The sequence below is a fragment of the Argiope bruennichi genome, chromosome X2 (genome assembly GCF_947563725.1).
Source record: "Argiope bruennichi chromosome X2, qqArgBrue1.1, whole genome shotgun sequence".
Classification (NCBI taxonomy): Eukaryota; Metazoa; Arthropoda; class Arachnida; order Araneae; family Araneidae; genus Argiope; species Argiope bruennichi.
Genome location: NC_079163.1, coordinates 73,397,715 through 73,422,294, shown reverse-complemented (window position 1 = coordinate 73,422,294; position 24,580 = coordinate 73,397,715). Strand labels below are relative to the sequence as shown.

The following is a 24,580-nucleotide window of genomic DNA, read 5'->3' as shown; positions in this document are numbered from 1 at the left end:
CTGCGTTTGACAGTTCTGCATCCTGCATCGTTTTAGCTCAGTGTTCTCCATCACTTATCGATTTTCCCCAGTCCTGTTTATATCGCTACCATATGTTCCATTGGTATTAAATGGTTCATTCCTCTCTATTAAGGATAAAATTTCAGAAAGATAAATGTTTATTTATATCTTCGTATGGAGATTCGATGGGCTTTTTTTCTGTAGTAGAGACTTACCAAAGACATTTTGTGAGCTGTACTCCCATTGTAACCGGCTTTTTTTATCACATTTCTCATATTTTAAAGTTATTAACCGGTTGAGTTAAATTCACTTATTGGTGAATTATATTGAAATATTTATATATACCAAAGGTATTATATATTAACAATACCTTTAACCTTATGCATGATTTTTTTTTTCTTTTAATTCCAGTGAATTAGTTTTGTGGTTTTCTAGATCGACTGCTATCCAATGAAGCCCACAGTACCCCATTATTATATTGCTGATTTAAATTTATTGGCGATTTTACAAAATTTTTTCACAGAACACTTATCGTTTCATAACTAAATAATCCTTTAACGAATAGCTTTAGGGACTTCCATTTTTAAGGTGATCATCTAGACACCACAATCGTATGTTCGTGATATTTATGTACGCTTCGTCTTCGAAAATTTACCTTGGGTCAGTTATGGGAGACATCAGAATTAATTTGCATATTGCCTATGGAAAAATGTTTTGCATGAGACTTTATGATACCTCTTAAATATTTCAATTAAAGCACTGGACAGAGTTTGTGTAAACGGGGCATTTACTTTAAATTCATTTTAAAGATTCATGTTAAGCATTTATCAGTAATTATATATGATATTAAACTCAGATAAAAAAATTATACTAGTTTATATAACATAATTATAACATTTTTATCCATTGTATTTTGGGGTAATAATAGCTGTTTATTATTCTGATTTATTTCAAATTATACTATTTGAATATCTATAGAACTTTTTTTATCCTCTCGCACTGTTTAAAAAGTTTTCTTTACTTCTCTTTTATTATTAATTTGCTTATATATTTTTTTTACAGTATGCAGTATTTTGACTTTATTTGAAATAGCAAATCATTTAAATTAAAGATTTTTTTTTTTTTTTTTTTTTTTTTTTTTTGTAGAATCATTTTGTTTTTAAAATAAAGATTATTGTTAGTAGTAACTTCTTATTTTAGGATTGTCTTTTATATAACTCATTTTTCATATTTTCAATTTTATAATTCTAAATTTATAGTATATCTAAATGTTGATTTAACAACTGGAAATGCTATTAATATTCAGAAGCATTTTATTAGAGTGTTTTTTATTAGTTCAGATTAATAATAATGTATAATGGCAAAATTTTTCTTTCATTTTTCCATGTTGTTTCTGAATTGCCTGAAAATTGGACGAGCTTTTCAAAAGTTTTAATGCATTGTTCTTTCAGAGAGGTTATTTATAGTGTAATTTCAATAAATAAATAAAATCGCACTGTATTGAGAAATGTTAATTTAAGCTGGACTGTATTCTGATAACGAAGCTTGGTCATCATCCAGTCTTTATTGTTCCTTTGTCAAAAAGAGCTCTTTCAGACATTTTTTTTGTTAAAACACTTTCTGTCTCCCAGTGAGAAGAAATGGATATTCCTTGTGATTCAGCTCATTTCAAATCATCTTAATGCAATAGAAAAAAGAATTTCAATTTCATTAAGTTCAAGGTGTCTTTAAATCCAAAACTTGTAAGCAAGAAAGTAGTCATTTGCATGCATTACGTCAAGCTGAATTCAAATAAGTGTTAAATCAAAGTAAGCTAAAGAACAGTTTTTGTACAATGCAAGACCGACAATTCTCTGTACAGCAAAATCCACATTCTCTGTACAAAATAATTCTCATTGTATTTGATGCAAGGAGAAAGATTTCAATTTTGTAGAAAGATTCTGTTACAGAAGAGTTAGAATGTTGGTTTGTTAAAGCCTTTGTTAGGAAGCTACATAAACACATTAATGAAATGGCTGTTTTGTTCACTTTTGATAGGAGTTTCTAAACACTTTCAGGATTTTCTTAGCTGAGAATTTGCTACTCTAGATCTCTTCTCCTTTCATGCTTAACAGAACTGCAACAAGTGTTACTAGAAGTATCATCCTTAGTTTTCAATAATCTTTCTTACATTTGGTATGTGAATACAATGCTACCAGATAAGAAAATATATGTTTGTTACTAAAATTCAGATTTAAAGAATTCCAGCAAATTATATGATAGTATTATTTTTAACTACAAAAGTGCTCAAATTTCATTATTTGTCTAAATGTTTTTTAAAAATTATCATAACAAATATTTTAACTTTGAAAGTTTGCATATCTATTACTTTTATCTATTCATTCATTTTCAGTATATTGAATTGAATACACTCATGCAATCTATAATGGATGCTGAGTTTTGTTTTCTAAAATTGATTTATTCTTTCTGTGGTATTTTAAGAAGATTAAGTAATCTTTATATCTGGTCTGTAGTAATTTTCATGCTAGTTGTTACAAGGTGTCTCATATGAATTCTGTTTTGAAACAAAAAGCATTAAACTGTTTTTAATTATCTGTTGTTTAAAGTATATATTTTTGCTTTTTTTACAAAGTTTATAAAAGAAGTATAATCATCGAAAAGTTGAATTTCAAAATTTTGACAAATATTCACATTTGATACCTTTTGAGTTTGAAAAGTATATTTTTGATTTTTTTTTCTCCATCCGTGCATATAAATGAATGTAACTCAAGTAACTTGGAAGACTTTGAAATAGTGAAATTTAATATGTGATATTTGCACACCAGTTGTAAATCTATCAATTTTTTTTTTGTATGTAAACGAGAAGACTACTTATTTGTATGGATGTAGGTATAATATTGCAAAAGTGCAGTGAACTGCATTAAAGAAACATGGTGTTTACATTAAATTTATTGATCTCTCTAATATGCTCGACACATTTTCATTAAACAATTGATAGTTTGTCTGTCGATGTGTGTATGAATACAATAACCCTAGATAGCTGCAAGCTAAATGAAAAATTTTCTATGTTGTTTATACACCAAAAGTTTCTTACAAAAATATTCCATTTTGGGATAAGATATAAAAAAGTTGAATGGACTCCCCCCCCCATTTTCTCTTCTTCAGAATATTCTATTTGAAAAGCAACTTTAAAATTTGTGAAGCCAGTTTCTCTTTTGAAACTTTAAACTCACAATTTCTTATTTCTCAGTTCCTTTCTCTGGATGTTGGTGAGTGGGCGATGAAGGTTTTCAAATTTTTAGACACCTTAATCTGGTATTTTTAGTTATTATTGGCTATCCAAACTAACAATCTATACTGCACATGCTGCAAAATATTCTTAAAAAATGAAGAACTTATATTTTTATGAAAGTGCTCTGAAATGACGATGTAACGTTGCTTGAATTTTAGTGAGCAATGCAGAAGGAAAACATACATGAGCCCAAGGTGTAATTAAAATGCTGCTTTAATAGTGAATGTAACATGCATCATGCTCTGAAAATATGCACTCAGGGTTGTGCTACTCATACATTTCCTATATATGTGTATTAAGATGCTTATTTCCATGAAATTTTATTGTCTATATTCTGTAATTTCAAGTTTTCTGTTTGCATTTTATCATTTATTACCAGATCATTTGAAATGAATAAGGTAATTATTAAGTGCTTTGATTTAATTATACATTGTGATATAATGCACCTAAACATTTGGTGTTAGCCTTTCAAAAACTTAGACTTTAAGACAAACAATATTTTTTATTCTATCATTGTTTATTTTTTTTCCCACCATGTAATTTTCCTATAAAAATTTTATGCTTTTTATTTTCTTTCCCCTTTTTTAAATTACATAAAAGATAGCTGCAGACATGACACATTTCCTGGAAAGCCAGATTTCAGTATTTTCAGAATTTTCTCTTTCTTCAGATTCATGAATTTTCTTTTTATGTAATAGTTTTACAATATTTTAATACCTCAAATATTTGTACAAATTTGTTTATATTATTATTCAGTTATTCACAGTTATTTTACTTCTTTTTGTTTATATTTGACACATTTCAACTTTCTTTACTCCTAGGTTATATCATGTCATTAAACAAGTCTGTCATATTTAATTTGTTTGTTGTCTGTTGTAATCACTTTTAGCATATGCATTTCTAAATTGTTTATTAAAAAAACAGTTCTGATTTGTGAAACACTTTATTTTGTATTGTAGCATAACATTTATCTTATTTCTATTAATAATAATCTGAGAAAAGATGTTTACTTTGCTTTTATTTCATTTGGAAACATTTTTGAGTTATTTATATATTGTAAAATTTTTTTATCATTTTTAATTGATATATCAAACTGGAGTAATTAATCATCTGAATTTTGCATAAAATTATTGAATCTTAAACTAAACATTAATTGAGAAGAATCTTTTTGTTTGAATATTAGAAGAGTTTTTTTAAAAAAAATTTTTATTTTAATGGGAAAGTAGTGAAAGTCATTTTCAGAATACAGATTATGAATTTTAATGTGGCTAAATAAGTGACCATCCTAATTGCGCAATTCCAAACTTCTAAAATTTTGTGAAAAATCCTTATTAATTGTGTTTTATTATTAAAATTCATTTGGACATTTTTAATATCAGTTTATAAGTAGTAAAAGTTTAACTAATGTGATCCTTTCTTCCATGGACTTTTGTTTTGGACATGTTTGCATTGTTTGTTTTCAAATACTATTTCACAGATTTTAAAAGTACCTAATGTACAAAATTTTGAATTTTCTTTTAAACTGTTTTCCTTATGTTTTACCATGATTCCATTCAACCACATTATTATTAGTTTCCATATGTTGAGCATACTTATTTTATGAGATGTTTGCATATCATACTATGATATTGTTTTTTTTTAACTAATTAAAATTTTTCAACAAATTCTTATTTTTACATTTAAATGAAATGTATCAAATCATTTTAATTGCAACAATATTTTAAATTTATTAGATGAAGACAAAAGTAAATTCTTCGCACAAGTTTAAATTTTTAAAAATAAGAGTGATTTATCAAAAAATTGAAATGGATATAATTTATAATTATTTCATTACTAAAATCATTTTAATCAAATTTTGATGTAACTTCAACTTCTCTGAAGTAACTTCTAAAATGTACTGGAATATATTATGGGAAAAAATTCTTAAGCTTGAGGATTTGTGAAATTTGAATATTGATTAAGAGTTTAATTAATATTTTAGATGCATTATTCATAGGTTTGAAAAAGTATAGGTAGGTGGGAGGATGGAGGGTTGCAAAAACTGTTCTTTTCATAGACTGTTATTTTCTGATATATTTTAACAAAGGCCTTATGTTTCATCTGTTTCCGCACATTGATATATGTTCTGTCTCTCTTTTTTTATGCAAATGACCACATTTTGTCATCCTTGCGGTGAAACCTGCAGATTATTTTTAAATACTTTCAAAAGTAAAACGTAGTTAGGACATTGCAAATATTTTTAGTCAAATAATAGTGTGTCAAGTTTCTTTAATAATTTATTTTTCAACAGAAATCAATGATTACCATTTAATAATTTCTTTTTAAAAGCTTATTTTCTGAAAATGTATGTGTGTCTCATTTCATGTTGTGCCATTTAGATCTCTGTCACTCTAACACATAAGGGAAAAAAAAAATTGCAAGTCTGAAAGATTTCCATATCAAAGTGAGATTTTCACTGTGCATAAAATTTTATAACTCCATATGCAGATATCTGATTTTTTTTTTCTATCAGATATTTCAGTATTAAAAATTCTTTTAAAATGTATTCTGTCAGTTACATTTGCTTTTCGTAAATTATGAATTTTTCTCTCTTGAGTTGTAATACTGCAAAGGTATGTTATTGTATATTTTTTTTCTTTTTTTAGTATCCATAATCTATTGGTATAAATTTTGAAATCATTTTTAAGATAGTAAAACTAACTGCAGAATTCCTACCCTTAAAATAAAATTTTCCTTATACAGCAATTTAATGAACTTGACTATAACATTGTTTATAAAATTGATAGAGACAAAGCCAGGCATTTTTTCTTAAGTATCAGCCATTTAAAAAATTTATGGTTTGAATTAGCTTTTTGTTTTCTTTTTATGCAATTTGTATTCCTTTTGGATTTATTACTCTATGCTTGCAAAATACTCTTAGAAAATTTCAAGAAAATATATTCAAAGCAATGCATTTCTTAATAAAAATTTTCAATTGGAAGAAATCTGCAATCATTTAATTTATTTATGCCTTCGCCGTAAGTTCAACAGAAAAGTTGAAGTAAGCAATGAAGATAAATGATATATAATATAGTATATTATTTCTACATAAATGTTTCTCACTTTGTTTGGCTGAAAATGTTTAGTTACATTTTTTCAAACATTTAAATATGTTTCATTACATGTTCTGCTAATATTTCTTGAAGAATAAGTCTGCTATTATAGCTCCAAGAAATATCAAGTTATATGCTGTTATAATCTTTGCTTTTTTTTTTTGGAAGAACAAAAGATAGTATTCTTCAATCTAATATTTGATATAATATAGATTTTCAGAATCTCCTGGTTGCAAAATATTTTTAAAAATTTAAATTGATATATTATTAATCATTAAATGGCTTTAAAAAAGTTGCTGTTTTATTTGTTTTATTTTAATTTAATGTAAAAATATTAAAGATATATTTAAATTCTTATTTAAATGATTTATTGGATTATTGTTGATGTGTTTATAAATCTAGTTAATGTTTATTTTCTCATGACATTTACTTAGTTTTTATCAAAATGTCTCTTGTTGGCAGTAGAAATAATTATCTTAACAGAGTGCTTATTTATTAAATTTCTTTTTATCATTACCTAATTGAGATGATTTCAAGTTATATGATCGAGACTATTTATGGTTACATAATCCTAAATTTTTAAATTACATTTTTGCATTTCATTTTTTTTACTAATGTTTTGAAACATATTCTGCTCTCTTCTTCATGATGGTATAGTTAAGTATTGACAATATTTAAAAGTGTGTTATTAAAATAACCCAAGATTCATTGTACAAAATAAAAAGTAATTTTATTTTTTTTAATGATATTACTTTGATTAAACTATCTCATAAATATCTGTTGTATACTGCCAGTTTTAAAAATCAAAGCAATAGTTCAATATTCAATTTCATAAATGATAAAAATTAAAAAAAAAAAAAGATCAAAATTACTAAACAAGTATAATAAATGCATCTTTTCCTTTCCTTCGATGTTTTTTTTTTTTTTTTTTTTCATTTCTGCTTGAGGGATCAGATCTCTTATCTTTCCTTTTTAAAACTACCAACCAAAAATTAAAGCAATTTTTAGGAAACTAGCTTAAAAGTAAATAATTCGTGAATCAAAACTATTAAAAGAAAGTATACATTGTATTTAGAGCGCACTAATGCTGCTACATCTAAAACACAAACGAACTTAACAAAATTAAAATCTTCAGGATTCATCATTTCCTGCTTTTTTAATTCATTTTTTGCAATTAAACTTAATATTTATTTTTATTTGTTTTCTTTTTTAAACTTTTTTTTTTATTTAGAGTCTTGAAATCATATGCTTTAAAAAATGCATTCTATGAAGTACTTTAAACTTAAGATCAAAACGAATTAAGATTTTCTCTGAAATTTGATTATTCAGGTTATTCCATAGTTAAAAAAAAGTTTTATATAATACTTTAATCAAAGTGATTATAATTTGACTCATTTTCAAATATTAAATAATGTTTAAAAATTTTTTTAGTGAGAAACTTTCAAATAATTCATGATTTTGATCAAAATGCATAAGTTTTGAAATGCAGGTATATAAAGTTTATCTTTGACCATTGTATGTAGTAAATAACATGATTTCTATTACATTTGAAAAAATTAAAATAATGATATGGAATTAAAATTACTTTTCAATTTTTAAAAAATACTAGTTGTTCAGAATGATGTAAAACAGCATTCAAGCTTATTTAAAAAAAAAAAAAAAAAAAAAAAAAAAAGAAGAAGAAGAAATTACAGAATCCTATCTCTCTAAATGAAAATTTTTTGTTGTTTGCATTTAAATCAAATTGATTTAAAACTTGATTACTCGCTTTTAACAGTTCATGAAGATTTAAATGTACTGTTAAAATGACTGCCTTCATTTTCCACTCTGGAATTCATATTTTTGTTTCTACTCATAATGTTTGTATAAATTTTGCATTATTCTTCACAGATTATTAATTTTTTTTGAAAAATTGTTGGTGGTTTTTAAAAGTTGTTTGGATACACTCTGCAATTTTTTGTGAACCTACACAATTTTAAATTTTTTAGTGATTGCATCCAAATGAAGATATTGTTTTGGGATTCCATTGAGTACTAAACTGACTTTTACTGTCTCACATATGAGGTTTGCAATAAATAGCTTTCAACAGCTGGCTCAATATGTATTACTTTAAACTTTAAAATAAACTTTTGCTTATTATTGCATTTCCTGAGACAATTTTTTCTTTGTTGGTTGTGTTTCTTTCTCCAGTAAAGGAAGAAGAATATCTAGCCATCTGGGCACAACATGTGTTAGGCGTTTACACATCTGCACAAATTAGGTGTCTGTGGTTTTTAGAATTTGTTTGAAAAAGTTTGCAGTTTTTTGAGAACCAACAAGATTTAAAAGTTTTTTTAGAGAAATAGGTTTTTGCATTAATTAAAATAAAGATTTGATTAGAAAAAAAATTTCAGATGTTCGAAAGATTGTTTTGGAATTCCGTCGAGTTCTAATTTGTATGTATTTTTAATTTCTCATGTAAGACATTTATAATATGTAATTTGGAATGGCTGATTTCATATGTACTAACTTTTACTATATATATTTGTGATTCCATGAGTACTTTAAATTTTTCTCAAGATACTTCAATGTAAGGAAAGTTTTATAACAAATAAGTAAATAACTTTTTATCCTTTAAAAGCACGAAAAGAAGTTCATTCCAACAAGTGCCTTGTAAACCAGCTAATCCTGAATAATTAAGAATTTTTTTAAAAAATTGGAAAATTTTCTTTGAATTTAAATGAGAGCAATGAAATTATTATGCTTTACTTAATTTAATAAAACTATGGATGCGGTGCTGAATTTATATATATGAAATATTAAGAATTTGTTAGAAATAATCTGATTTCATTTCTTTCTTGTATCTCTGTGGAATTATGTAATTGTAGAATGGTAATTTCATGAAATATTAACCTCAAATATTATCCAGCTATATAATGATGTATTAGATAAAACTTGCCTTTTTTTTTTCCCTGTAGGATAGAAATTAAAAAATATATATATGTATATAAAATATACTACACCCTTTTTGAAACTGGATCTGTAAAAGATGCATCTTCATCTTCCAGAAATATAAAAGTCGTTGAATTGCATGGTGTAATTAAGACTTTGTACTTCCACAAAGCAGAACATTTTCCCATTTTAATACTATATAAAAGCATTAGGATAATGATGAGATTTCCCATGTTCAAGCTCCCAAATTGCACTAGTAAAATAGTGGTTTATATAGCTAAAGCTAAGGTCTAAAAGGTAGCTTTAGCTATAGTGTGAATGATAAATACTTGATCATCGGATTCAAAGATATTTCAACCCCAAAATGAAATAGATATCTTATTTACTTAAGTGATCCATTATTCTAATGACTGCTAATATTTGCTGAATAGAAAACAGATCGTTCTTCCTTTGTTTTGAAATTGCAACTTCCTGAGATAATTTTTTTTCTATATTGATTATGATTATTTCGCTAGCTTGAGAAAGACAATACAGCCATGTAAAATGTTACTTGAATTTGACTTTTATACTTGTGTTAGTTATAAGCTTCTAGCAAATTATTAGCTTCTAAGTGTTGCGAAAGTTATTAGTTACACGAAGTACATCAATAGCAAATGGGTACTGCACATAATTCTCACATGATGCTGAAAAAATAATCAACGACCATTTCACAGCATTTTCTCCAGGAAACGATAACAGTTCCGTACTTGCAATCAAGAATTTGTTCGTAAGAATGTATTATTTATTTGCAATACTGAAAAGCAATCAATGTCTTAGAGCAAACTGTTGACATTTTCAGAAATGATTATTCATATAAATAAATTGGTAGTTTGTTAATTTTAAGAAATATTTGAAAAACAAACATGAACTTTTATTGTTAATTTTATAAAAGTTGACTTAATTTTTTTGGTATTGATAATGTTTCATTTTATTATCTTTCTTGTTTTTGTCAAAAAACTAAAAAAACATAATTTGTTTTACAATAGAAGATGATGTGCAAATATATATCAAATACAGAAATAATTATTAAAATTTAAAGAATGCAGATTTAAAAAATTAATTAAAAAATTCACTAGAAATTGCATTATTATAAAATAGAAAACATATGCTTAGAAAATATCCAGATTTATATATGTGCACATGTACAAAGGTGCTTAGTTTGGTAAAAGTGCTTAAAAATACTTAATTTTTGTTCCAGTTTCTTACTATGCACTCTGTTATTTCAGCTTGATATTTTGAAAGTGAGTGTTAAAAAGTTATTAGAAATTTTCAATGGAAAGTGATGGACCTTCTATTTCCTGGTAAGTTATTTTGTATTACTTATTTCTGCTTGGTATTTTGAAAATGAGTGTTAAAAAGTTATTAGTCCCTCACTTTCCATTGAAAATTTCTATGTATATCCTAGTAAGTTATTTTGTATTATTTATTTCTGCTTGGTATTTTGAAAATAAGTGTTAAAAAGTTATTAGAAATGTTCAATGCAAAGTGAGGGACCATATATTTCCTGGTAAGTTATTTTGTATTATTTATTTCTGCTTGTTATTTTGAAAATGAGTTAAAAAGTTATTAGAAATGTTCAATAGAAAGTGAAGGACCCTGTATTTCCTGGAAAGTTAATTTGTATTACTTATTTTTGTTTGGTGTTTTGAAAATGAATGTTAAAAAGTTATTAGTCCTTCACTGTCCATTGAAAATTTCTATGTATTTCCAGGTAAGTTATTTCGTATTATTTATTTCTGCTTGGTATTTTTTAAAATGAATGTTAAAAAGTTATTAGAAATGTTCAATAGAAAGTGAAGGACCCTGTATTTCCTGGAAAGTTAATTTGTATTACTTATTTCTGCTTGGTATTTTGAAAATGAATGTTAAAAAGTTATTAGTCCCTCACTTTCCATTGAAAATTTCTATATATTTCCAGGTAAGTTATTTTGTTTTATTTATTTCTGCTTGGTATTTCTTAAAATGAGTGTTAAAAAGTTATTAGAAATGTTCAATGCAAAGTGAGGGACTATATATTTCCTGGTAAGTTATTTTGTATTACTTACTTCTGCTTGGTATTTTGAAAATGAATGTTAAAAAGTTATTAGTCCCTCACTTTCCATTGAAAATTTCTATGTATATCCTGGTAAGTTATTTTGTATTATTTATTTCTGCTTGGTATTTTGAAAATGAGCGTTAAAAAGTTATTAGAAATGTTCAATTCAAAGTGAGGGACCATATATTTCCTGGTAAGTTATTTTGTATTATTTATTTCTGCTTGTTATTTTGAAAATGAGTTAAAAAGTTATTAGAAATGTTCAATAGAAAGTGAAGGACCCTGTATTTCCTGGAAAGTTAATTTGTATTACTTATTTTTGTTTGGTGTTTTGAAAATGAATGTTAAAAAGTTATTAGTCCCTCACTTTCCATTGAAAATTTCTATGTATATCCTGGTAAGTTATTTTGTATTATTTATTTCTGCTTGGTATTTTTTAAAATTACTGTTAAAAAGTTATTAGAGATGTTCAATGGAAGGACCATTTATTTCCAGGTAAGTTATTTTGTATTATTTATTTCTGCTTGGTATTTTTTAAAATTACTGTTAAAAAGTTATTAGAAATTTTCAATGGAAGGACCATTTATTTCCTGGTAAGTTATATTGTATTACTTATTTCTGCTTGGTATTTTGAAAATGAATGTTAAAAAGTTATTAGTCCCTCACTTTCTATTGAAAATTTCTATGTATTTTCCGTTAAGTTATTTTGTATTATTTATTTTTGCTTGTTATTTTGAAAATAAGTGTTAAAAAGTTATTAGAAATGTTCAATGCAAAGTGAGGGACCATATATTTCCTGGTAAGTTATTTTGTATTATTTATTTCTGCTTGTTATTTTGAAAATGAATTAAAAAGTTATTAGAAATGTTCAATAGAAAGTGAAGGACCATGTATTTCCTGGAAAGTTAATTTGTATTACTTATTTCTGCTTGGTATTTTGAAAATGAATATTAAAAAGTTATTAGTCCCTCACTTTCCATTGAAAATTTCTATGTATTTCCAGGTAAGTTATTTTGTATTATTTATTTCTGCTTGGTATTTTTTAAAATTACTGTTAAAAAGTTATTAGAAATGTTCAATGGAAGGACCATTTATTTCCTGGTAAGTTATTTTGTATTACTTATTTCTGCTTGGTATTTTGAAAATGAATGTTAAAAAGTTATTAGTCCCTCACTTTCTATTGAAAATTTCTATGTATTTTCCGGCAAGTTATTTTGTATTATTTATTTCTGCTTGGTATTTTGAAAATAAGTGTTAAAAAGTTATTAGAAATTTTCAATTGAAAGTGAGGGACCATATATTTCCTGGTAAGTTATTTTGTATTATTTATTTCTGCTTGTTATTTTGAAAATGAGTTAAAAAGTTATTAGAAATGTTCAATAGAAAGTGAAGGACCATGTATTTCCTGGAAAGTTAATTTGTATTACGTATTTCTTCTTGGTATTTTGAAAATGAATATTAGAAAGTTATTAGTCCCTCACTTTCCATTGAAAATTTCTATGTATTTCCAGGTAAATTATTTTGTATTATTTATTTCTGCTTGGTATTTTTTAAAATTACTGTTAAAAAGTTATTAGAAATGTTCAATGGAAGGACCATTTATTTCCAGGTAAGTTATTTTGTATTATTTATTTCTGCTTGGTATTTTTTAAAATTATTTTTAAAAAGTTATTAGAAATGTTCAATGGAAGGACCATTTATTTCCTGGTAAGTTATTTTGTATTACTTATTTCTGCTTGGTATTTTGAAAATGAATGTTAAAAAGTTATTAGTCCCTCACTTTCTATTGAAAATTTCTATGTATTTTCCGGTAAGTTATTTTGTATTATTTATTTCTGCTTGGTATTTTGAAAATAAGTGTTAAAAAGTTATTAGAAATTTTCAATTCAAAGTGAGGGACCATATATTTCCTGGTAAGTTATTTTGTATTACTTATTTCTGTTTGGTATTTTGAAAATGAGTGTTACATTCTAATGAAAATTTCTAATAAATTTATCAGATTCTTTTCAATATACAATCGGGCCCCGATTTAAAGAATTATTCGTTAAAGTGCAGAAATATAATAAATAATTACAGAAAAATATCTTTAATTAGAAATTGTTCACTGTATTCGTGTTTTTTTTTTTTAATTCCTTAAATATGAGTTTTTGCCTTCGTTTTAATCGGGGAAAAGGGAAAATTTGTTAAATTGTGATTCAGTAAGTATGGGTTTGTTAAATCGTGGCTGGACTGTATATTTCTTTATAAATTTTGAAGTTTATTTTAGGTCCAGAAGGACCAGACGTTACATTCTTAATTCTAAAAGAGAACATGTTTTTTGAATCGCAAGATTTCTTTAGTGGAAAGCAGAATGAGGGATTATCTAGTGAGTAATGTTAGGTTATTTATTTATGCTTAATATTTTTAATAAGATAGTTAAAAGTTATCATAGAATGTGTCATGTTTTTTTCAGTGTATATTTATTAAAATATAGAGAAATTCAGGGATTTGTTTTCATAGAGAGAGGGAGGAGGGCTTCATTATAACATTTATGTACTAGTAAAAAAATTGATATTTGGGTAATTGAACCGGTGATTATAAAAAATATTATATATATTTTTTATTATTAAATTTTTTCTTAAAAGCAATGCAGTATAATATATATCATAAATTAGTAATCAGTGAACAATTTATGCTGTCATGAGAGAACATAATTTTATGCGACTTTTTATTAGTTTTTTTTAAAATTTTAAACTATAAAAATATTTGGGATAATATTAAGGTGTAAATTTTTTAATAAAAATTCTTGCTTATTCATATCGACATAATTTTTTTTTTTCCAAATGAGTTACAAGAATATCGATTTCTATTTTAGAGGGTACAAAAGAAAAAATATCGTTTGAAACTCGAAATGAATGAAAATTTTTCTTTTCCTTTTCTAGTTATGAAAAGAATAGGAAGGACTTTTCATTAATGTTTTGTTTGGTGAGTTATTTTGTATTTATTTATTTTTCTTGATATTTTCATGTCAAAACATGTGTGATGTTATCAGTAGCATTAATTGCTTTGAAGTATGTATAGCTTTCCAGTATTGCACATAAATTATCTGTGTGTTCTTAAAATTTTCACTGTATGTGCATATCTGTTATGGTTTCCTGAAGAATATGCTGAGAGAAATGGCCGCTGAGTATTTTTTCAGTATTGTGTGAGAATTATGTGCAGTATCCATCTGCTATCAATGCACTTTCTGTAACTAATTACTTTTGCAGCCCTTGGATGCTAATAATTTGACCTGTGAAAATCAGATGTGCCCAAAGGACCTACACAAATATAGAATAATTGAGGTAATATTTACATGGCTGTATTGTCTTTCTCAAGCTTGCGAAAGAATCATAATATAGAAAAAAATTCTCTCATGAAATTGTCATTTCAAAACAAAGGAAGAATGATTTTTTTTCCTTTTAAGCAAATATTAGCAATCATTAGAATAATGGATCACTTTAACAGATAAGATATCTGTTTCATTTTGGGGTTGAAATATCTTTGAATCCGATGCCCAAGTATTTCTCATTCACACTATAGTTGAAGTTACCTTTCAGACCTTTGCTTTAGCTTTATACACCACCGTTTTACTATTGCAATTTGGGTGCTTGAACATGGGAAATCTTATCAATGTCATAATGCTTTTACTTTGTATTAAAATGCCAAAATTTTCTGCTTTATGGAAGTACAAAATCTTAATTACACCATGCAATTCAACGACTTTTATATTTCTGGAAGATGAAGAAATAGCCATTGCAGAATCTTTGATCTGGTTTCATCAGAAAGAGATATTTACATTTTATGTAATTTTTTTTTTTTTAAATTTCCATCCCTCAAGGAATAGAAAGGTAAGTTTTCTAATCTATAATTATAGAGTTAGATAGTATTTATGTTCAATATTTCACAGAATTGCTTCTCTGCAATTACATGATTTCATTCAGCTCCAAGAAAGAAAAGAAAACCATGTTATTTCTAAGAAATTCTTTATATTTCATATACATAAATTCAGCATAAGGATTTTTCAGTTTTGAGAGAAAAACACAATATAAAGAAAAGAATTCTCTGATGAAACTTTCATTTCTATGTTTAGAATGAACGATTCATACTTGTTTCTTTTAAATAACTATTAATTGTCATTAATAATAATAGTTCACTTCTGTAGATATGATCCCTGTTTTGTTCTAAGGTTGAAAGTCTTTCACTTTTGAAGTCTTATTATTTAACACTCACAATTCAGCCAAAATCTCTTTGAGAATTCTCATCTGTTTTCTAAATCACTGTTTTGTTTTCTGATTATGGGTGTCTGAACACATGAAATCTCCTTAAAGCTAGAAATATCCCAATGCTCCTTCATTGTGTAAAGGTGGGTAAGTTTTGTTTTCTGGAAGTTCAAGACATTTATATGCCATGCTATTCGTAGCTGTTTGTACTACTGGAAAATGATGAAATACTCTTGGCAGAATTACAGATCTGGTTTCATCAGAAAGAGTGAGGTACATTATATATAATGATTTTCTATCCCTTGGGGAACATAAAGGTAAGATTAATCTTTCATTATATTTGACATCAATATTTCATGAAATTATTTCTCTGCAATTACATAATCACATTGAAACTAGATAATTGATGAACAAATGAAACTAGATAATTTACTTAAAAGATTCTTAATATTTCATTTATATAAATTCAGCACCACATTCATAGTTTTATTAAATCAGAATAATTTCATTGTCATCATTTAAATTCAAAGAAAAAATTTCCAGTGTTTTGAAATTCTTTATTATTCTCGATTAGTTGATTTACCTAGCATTGGTTTGAACGAAATTTTTTCCATACTTTTAAAGGATGAAAAATTATTTCTTTGTTATAAATTTTCCTTTATATTTAAATATTGGTGTGCAAAATTTAAAGTGCTTATAACATCATAGATGTTTATAATAAAAGTTATTGTTGTTACATATTGAATCAACTGTTTTAAAACTTACTTATTTTAAGCATCACATGTAAGAAAGTAAAAATGAATGAATATTATTAAAAATCTTTATATACATTGATTTTAATATAATAAATATGACAGTACAGTTTACATAAATGTTTAAGGATAAACCTCCTTAGAAGATACCTGAATGGAATTTTCGAAATGGCCTTTTCTGAAAGATATGTTAGTGGAAATTTTAAGGAATTTTAAATATTAGCCTTCATATGAAATCTAATAAAAATTTTATTAAGTTGGTTTCAATGTTCATATTTCTATGAAATTTCATTTTGCAGATACTTAACGTTACTAAAAGCAAATTACTTTTGAATGAAATTAGGTATTTAAGTAATTTACAAAATGATTGATAAGAAATTTTCCGCACATTCTCTCTATCAGTGCAAGAAAAGTAATTTATTTAAAAAAAATTACCGCTTCTTTTAATCATTGGTTATTGAACAGTATCTGTAAAAAAATTATTGAATTTTGGAACTTTAAAATTTATTTGCTAGCATTTGATAAATAAGAATTTATATATGTATTATCAGTAAAACGAAATTGAAATTCATACTCAAGGAATCTGAATCTGAATGTGAACATTAAGTGTTGCTGTAACCTCAGGTTTTGAGTTTCATTTCAATAATTGTGTCGGTATGTGGTATCTCTCATAACTGAAGTATATTTTTATATTGGTTTGGTATGGAAGTAAGTAAAGTAAAGTGAAGTGCTGACATAAATTTCTTTGTGTTTCAATATTGTTTGAAATTGTTGATGCTTTATCAGAATCTTTAATGTACAGTTAAATCTGATAAATCTTTATAGATACTTTTAAAAAAGAATAAAGTTTATATACATATTTGCTTCTTATAAAGCGATTAAGATGAATCAACAATATTCACAGCTCTTATTTGCAATTTCACGCTTATTTTAAATTATTTAATAATCGTTTATAAATTTAGTTTGGAAGTCGAAAGCTGGTGAAAACCTTGATTTGGCTTAAATATAAGTGCAATATAGCAATGAAAACTTAAATTCATATCAATATAATCATGCCTTTAAATTACTATTATAGGTTTAGTGAAGTTATTCAGAACAATCTTTTTGTGATTGAAAAATTATGAAATATTTTCTGTAAACATTTCAGATTGCTAACTTTTATGTATGTCACAAATTTTGCTACTGCTGATGAAAAGTACAGATTTAAGAGGCAAGGTTTTTGATTTAATCTGAATTAAATTCTTTTCTGTAAATTTGTCCAACAACTTTTCAGATTTATTTCATATTATTTACGTTTTCTGCAAATTTTATAAATTTAGAATCCATTTCATTTTCTTGTTTAATTTCACTTAATATAATCCCACAACTCTTTGAGAAAACAGTGTAACATCAATATTAAATCAGATATAGTGGGCTGCTGTTACAAATTTGTTCACTGAAAAATAGAACAAAAGAAATTTTTATTGTTATTTGGATAAAAAGTATAAAATAATTGTGCCAGAGCTCATAATTACAAAATTGTTGTGAGGCATCTGGTCTAGATATCGTTCCAACTTCTTAAATCTGTGATATTCGCTCAATAACAATACAATCAGAAACTTTAAAATAGACTGTAAATCGAAGCATGCAGAATAATCGTGCATTTGCAAATGTTGCATGAAAAGCCTCTTATAAAGGTACATCTCCAGAATTTTACGTAAAATCATGCCTACAGAACATGCAGTGCTTGTGCTATTGATTGGCCACTCTTACAGTGAGTAACATTTGAAGAACTTGCAGATTCTTCAGCTGCTGTAGATGTGCAAGAGAGCCGGCAATTGTGGAGGAAGTTGCATCATCCTTTTCCATCATCTGGGTTCTTCAAACTTAATGCATCATGCCTTTAACTACATTTACAGACATTGGTTCTTAACTTGAATTTTTCAAGCACGGAGCTCTGCCGAAGCATTGCTCATATTCTGATAAGTTTTATGATCAGTTCGTGCTCTTGCTCAGCGGCATATTTACTGTGGGCGAATGAGTTCTTCAAATCATACGTGATTTTGTAATGAAAAGTGGGCTACTCATTATTTTATGACCTTAAGCTGCTCAGGTCCATGATTGGCAAAATTTCAAACTATTGTTTCCTGACAGAAACCTTTGCCCCATGATATGAAGTTTCATTCGGATCCGGCTAATCGAAATGGAGCTACGAGTCTATCTAGAAGGGGGCCTTAGAATAATTTAGCGCCTGTGGTCTCAAGTTGTCAAGATCTGCCACTGATTTCCGGTATTATACTTTGACAATGGGAATCTCCAAAATTTCAACACTCTGTTAGATGTTAATGAAAATTTAAAGTGGAGTTTTTTTAATGTTGTGACTTAAGATTACGTTAAAAAAGTTGCTATAATTATTTGTTATCACTCTTTTTATGGACTTTCAATTCTTGTTAGGCAGTTGAAAAATTTATGCAAAGCAATTAAACTAATTACAATCGTTTGAACCAGAGTTTTACTTTTTTTTCCTCCCTATCACGCGTGTGACTTCCCCGTTTGAAATAGAATTGCCTTCCCACCTTTTTATTTCGTTTGAATAGCAGTTAGAATCTTGCAATTTATTGGTTATTTTTATATTATTAATTCCTAGTAATTGTTTTTTTTTCTCCCTTCATACGTATTGGATGCTGCTACTCAAAGAAAGTTCCGTGAACAGCCCACTTTGCAAGGCCAGAGATTCCCTGATCCGTTTGATGATCAAATTCTAGAACAATGAAAAAATATGGCCCGAAATTTCTTTCAGTGATATGCTATGGGTATGAATTTTACCTCTTTATATTAATATGATGAAAAAAGATTTAGCTTAAAGAGCATTTGTGTATTTTTACTGCATGTTTAAATTTTAAATGAACATGAAGGAAACATTGTATTATGTGATAATCTGAAGTAACATCCAAAAAGAATTATCGGGTAAAGAAAAACTAATGTCGAGGGATGTTAAATATTATCTGTTATTACTTTCTGAGGTATTTGCTTGAAACATAATCATTGGTTACTGATTTTTAATAATCATTATAAACGCAAGTCTCCTTTTATCATCTCTTACAGCAGCGTACTGTACTAGAAACTTAACTATACCTCCTTCCTCATAGAAATAATTGAAAATATTTTAAATAGATTGCAACCTTATAGTTTTATTATTTATTTCCTTTTAGAGCAAGTGCTTATAAAGTCTAGCAGAAAACTGAAGCCTACTGAACTGCTCTTCCTTGGTTCATGGGTTGTTACTAAAAAGCATGTAAGTGTAATAAAAATTGAATTCTCTCTTTTGAAAACACACTCATTGATAAAAAGAATTTATTGTAATTATAAGTACAAATCTTTTCAACTTTATAAAAATCATACATACAAAATTTATTAATTTCAAGTGAATAAATATTTTAGAATGTTATTTACAGAGCATTCGTGCAAAGATAAAATAGTCAATGTAAAAGTTCTAACAATGAAATTCTGCATTTATTTATTCACACGAGCAGTTATCCAGAAAACTAGTAAACATATTTATTTATGAATAGATTTTCAACTTATACACATAATATTAAGTAAACAAATGTTTTTGAATTCTGCCAAACTAGTAATTTTAATGCATTTTTTAAATATATAAGAAAAATATCGATTCCTAACAATATTATATATTTTCTAGAAAACTTTTCTGTTATCATTGTACAATTCAGCTATCACAATTAAAATAACTCTTAAGAATCACCATTAGTTTGTCTTCAGAGGATATATAAGGCATGTATATTTTTGAAGTTTGCAAGATTTTATACATTATGTATTCATATTTATGCAAGAACTCTAAATCTTGAGGCTATAATATTTCTGCTTGCGAGTTTTTTTTTCCTTTTGTGGTAGCCGGGGAAATTATTGAAGCATTTTTGGTAGCTATTAATTCTTCAATTTGAAAACCTCTAACAGCAAGAATGACATTTCCAGATTGAATTTTAGCCATTTCGACCATTTAGTAGTGTTATCGCCTTATCAATGGTCCATTCTTTAAACAATCTAGAAATGTTTTGTAGGGGCACAAGCAACTAAAATTCCACCATGTTGTGCAAATATGTTGATGACTAGGCATCCAAGTTAAATACTTTATCCACAAAAAAAGTTATATTAACAATAATTGCTGTAACACTTTCTCAATTTTCTCTTCTAAATTGAATCAGGACATGCTTTCCCAGAGTTTCTAAATAGCACCATTATATGCTTTTGTAATAATATTGTGGTCATTCTTATCTAGTCTTTAAAAATAAAAGTTACTGTCCTCCAAAAATTCTAAAACGAAAAGCTGGATCCTCATTCAACAAGTCAAAGCACAATTTCATCAGAACTAGTAACAATTGATGATGTGTTATGCGAGCCTTTGGACTCTAGTTACACAAAGTCAAATGCATTAAAAATTTCTGTCTTATTAAGTTCATGAAACATTGAAGCGCTTTATCATTTTGTAAAATCTTTTGCCTTGTACTGTACTTGATGTTAAAAGATAAAGATTACAAAGCATTTTTTTTTAATTCTTGCATTTTCTCAATATTTAGGAAAAATAAATGTTTGACATGATACTTCTTTTTAGTTCTATTTCTTGAAATGCCACAATCCATAGTTATTAGAGATTTATATTGTATGTAAGCTTTACTTACAAAAACACCACTTGCTATTTAATGTTTTGATAGATGTTTTGCGTTTTTTCTGCGTATCTTATCGATCGACAGCTTAGATAGGTTTTGGTTTTCACTAAAGCAAATTAGTGAAGGTCCATAATCAGGATGCTAAGGCTCTTTCAAAGGTTGGCCTGCAAAAAAAGAAAAAAAAAAAAATCATTTATTTTTACTATATTTGTAAAGACCCAACAATTCTAAAGTTCAAATACAGAATAAAAATTTCCGAAAATCATATGAATGATAAAGAATCACGAAATTACATAGTTGAAATTCGAACACACAATTCTTAATATAGTGTTAAAAAAAGCATGAGTAATCTGCAAATAAGTCGAAAATTATACACATTTAATAAGTTTATTAGCAAATCATTACAAAAATTGGATTGATACAACAATATTTGAATACTCAAATGTAAAGGAGAGATTTTTATAACTCATATGTTCCATGTAAAAATTGCAGTGCATAAATTTTATCTACGACGATTATTGTATTTGCTTTATTAACAAAATATACATACAAACAAGAGTAAAAAAATATTTAAATGCTAATAGTTTAATTTCTAAGTACTTACGCGTTTTGATTTCCAATTATTCGGACGAACTGTAGCTTCTCGCAGCTATCGACGTTTTTCGTCCCGTGGAAACGCAAACATCTTAACTGTGGACAATGCATTAGTTCCACATCTCATGTCGCATGCATAAGCTGCGCAAGTGGCTTGATACCATTTTTATCGAGATTTAAGGCAGGAAAAGAATTTAAATACAAAAAAATATATCAGCTAGTTAATAGAAAACTGATTTGTACTTGGCACTTTATAAAGAATCCGGATGGATTAAGTGCTTGTTTCATTCATAGTGACGCCAGAAAGGGATCTACAAAACGGAAGTTCTATCGATTCAAAATAAGCAAAATAAACTTCGCCATACATATTGCATCAGTTTTGATAATGATATTCATTTGTTGTATTTCAGTTATTTTTAAAGGTTTTAGAAATGTGTTATAAAGCAAATAAATATTTTTGTTTCAATAATTAACGTCACCTATGTTAGCTCTTATTCTACTATTATTATTATATAACATACTAAAAAATAAATTGTTGCGTAAATCTTGGGTTAAAAGTTGAAGAAATATGCTTTTTTCGAAATTCATTTATATGACAAAGTTACTTTATTAAGTATTGAAATATTGACCAGAAAATTAAATTTTTAATTATGATTATTATTGTCTTTATGATACAATAGAAAACTCAAATATTTTATATTAAAAAAATCATCCCAGTCCAATTTTTGCTTTGTCCCGAAAATTCCGTACGTCAAATGAAGCATCACTTGAAAGTTGCTTAGATATTAAAAAAGTGAAGATGTATAGGTAGTATTATAGTTTTGAATAAAGTTTAGCTGCTTGATTTTCATGTGATATGGCAGGCTCGCATTGAATAGTTAAATTTACAGAGGATAGACCTTGAGAAATGGGGAAAGGCCAGAGTCCATACAACTCGGGTTTAAATTTTTTTTCTTATTACTTGAATTAAAACTGAATTATATATTTTATACTGTATGTGTATAATTATATTCATGTTTTTTTTTTTCTTTCCCTCTCAGAAGTTGCAAAGTAAAAACAGAGGCAACAAACTGTAAGAAGAATCAGTTAGCTGTGACATGCCAAGGAAAGGCTGGTTAAACAAAATAGCAAGAAAGCTAGACTTAATAAATTATATGCTATTATAATGCACTTTGTATTTCTTTATCTCTAGTCTTTTGATTATTGATTGTTAAGCAAATTTAATTGCAAAAAGTGTTTCATCTGTTTTTTAGAAGGATAGCGTTGATATATTTTATGGAATGAAATAATTGTGCATCAATAATTTTTGATTACTACATATTACTCTAGTAACGGTTGCAATGTAATTTTGAAAATTATGTAAATTAAGTTAAATTTTAACACACTTTGCTAAAATTACTATTAAGTTACTTCAGCATTTGGAAAAATGCATTTCTCTTATGTGTAAAAACTAAATTTAATTTATTCATCGTAAAATAAAATTTACAATAGAAATATTTCTACTCTTACCATATATCTTAATTTACTGCTTCTGGAGCTTTGTGTTAGCAAATTCATCTTTCTTAGGCATAGTCTGTGCGCACATACTTTATACAAATATATCTAGTCTGCAAAAAAGGTTGCTTCTTCTATTTTTGAGTTTCAGTAATGGCTGAAGAATAAATAAGAACGCTGTATGACAAGATATTCTTATGCTATACATTCCCATGATATTCAACATTTAATTTCAAGTAACTATAAAATCATGTTTGTCTTTTATTTGTCCTGGCTATTATTATGGTTCATGGACTGTATCTACAGTGGGCATCAGCTTATAAACAATTTGATTAAGCACTAGTATAATGAGGCAACTGTGGTTTATGTGAACACAAGAAACATTGAGTAATGCCTAACTTCTGGACCGTTGCAAGATAGACCTTCGCTAAGAGCGCAGGGGAGAAAACATTTCATTAGTGCAATTTGATGTGTAAATAAAAAAGAATTTATCAATAAGCTAGCTTTTTATTTTGAATTAAAAATTACGGGAGTTGTTAAGCGGATTTACCACTTTTCTTCGTGGCAAATTGATCTTTTCAGTCATGAGACAATATGTCGACATTACCAGGATGATAATTATAAACAATGAATTTTCGGATCTTCATTGCTTGAATACCCACCACCTTCATAGAAAAGAATGATATCCCTCTTTGTACAGTAGATAATTTTAAGACAATGTTTTCTTTCCGAGTAAACTTGTTTCTATCTTCATAAATGAAATCGCAAAAATCCCCGAGATTCTACTGTAATCTTCCCAAGTTTTGAGAAGTCGGAAAAAACTGCATATTAAGAATCTGGAGATAAGCTAGTTAATTCGGAGTTTAAATGGGAAAAAATTTATTGTTAAGGTTTTATTGCTTTAATCACTTCAGTTAAGTTAATCTATTCATATAATGTTTTTTTTAAACTGTAGAGCTTAAAATTCCGCGTGAAATGAATATAAATTCTATATAATAGCTGTAGAAGTATGAATATTAGTTCTTATTAAATTTCTATTATTTTTATAATTTTCAAGAAAATTTCTTATTTCTTCCGAAAGACGAAGCGCATCTAGATAAATTGATATGCAAAAATATTTATTTTTATATGCACATACGCATCTTTTTGAACCAATGATTAAACATTAGTGTGGTGTGAAAGAGCCTTGGACATTCTTAACTGCCTATAATGAAACAGATTTTTTAAGCTTATATGACCATTTTCGAGCTCTCTCAGAGGTACTGAGGTATTCAGAAGTATGAGAGAGGAAAAGATGAAAATATAATAGCTTTTGTTTATGATTTCAATAAACACTGTATTATTAAAAAAAAAAATTAAATTTACATTATCTTTGTAAATTTAATTTGCATACTTAATTTGTTAAGTATGCAACTTAAAAAAAAACCCAACTCATTTACAAATTTT

General features: G+C 26.8%; 1 long non-coding RNA gene across 1 annotated transcript; it reads left to right on the top strand.

Annotated features, from left to right (window-relative positions):
* On the top strand, nt 1-22,806 carry LOC129960813 (uncharacterized). Its single transcript, XR_008783692.1, has 4 exons — nt 1-103; nt 19,059-19,174; nt 19,574-19,656; nt 22,681-22,806. It is a non-coding gene; the product is annotated as an uncharacterized LOC129960813 (long non-coding RNA).
* The last annotated feature ends 1,774 nt before the right edge of the window (nt 22,807-24,580 follow it).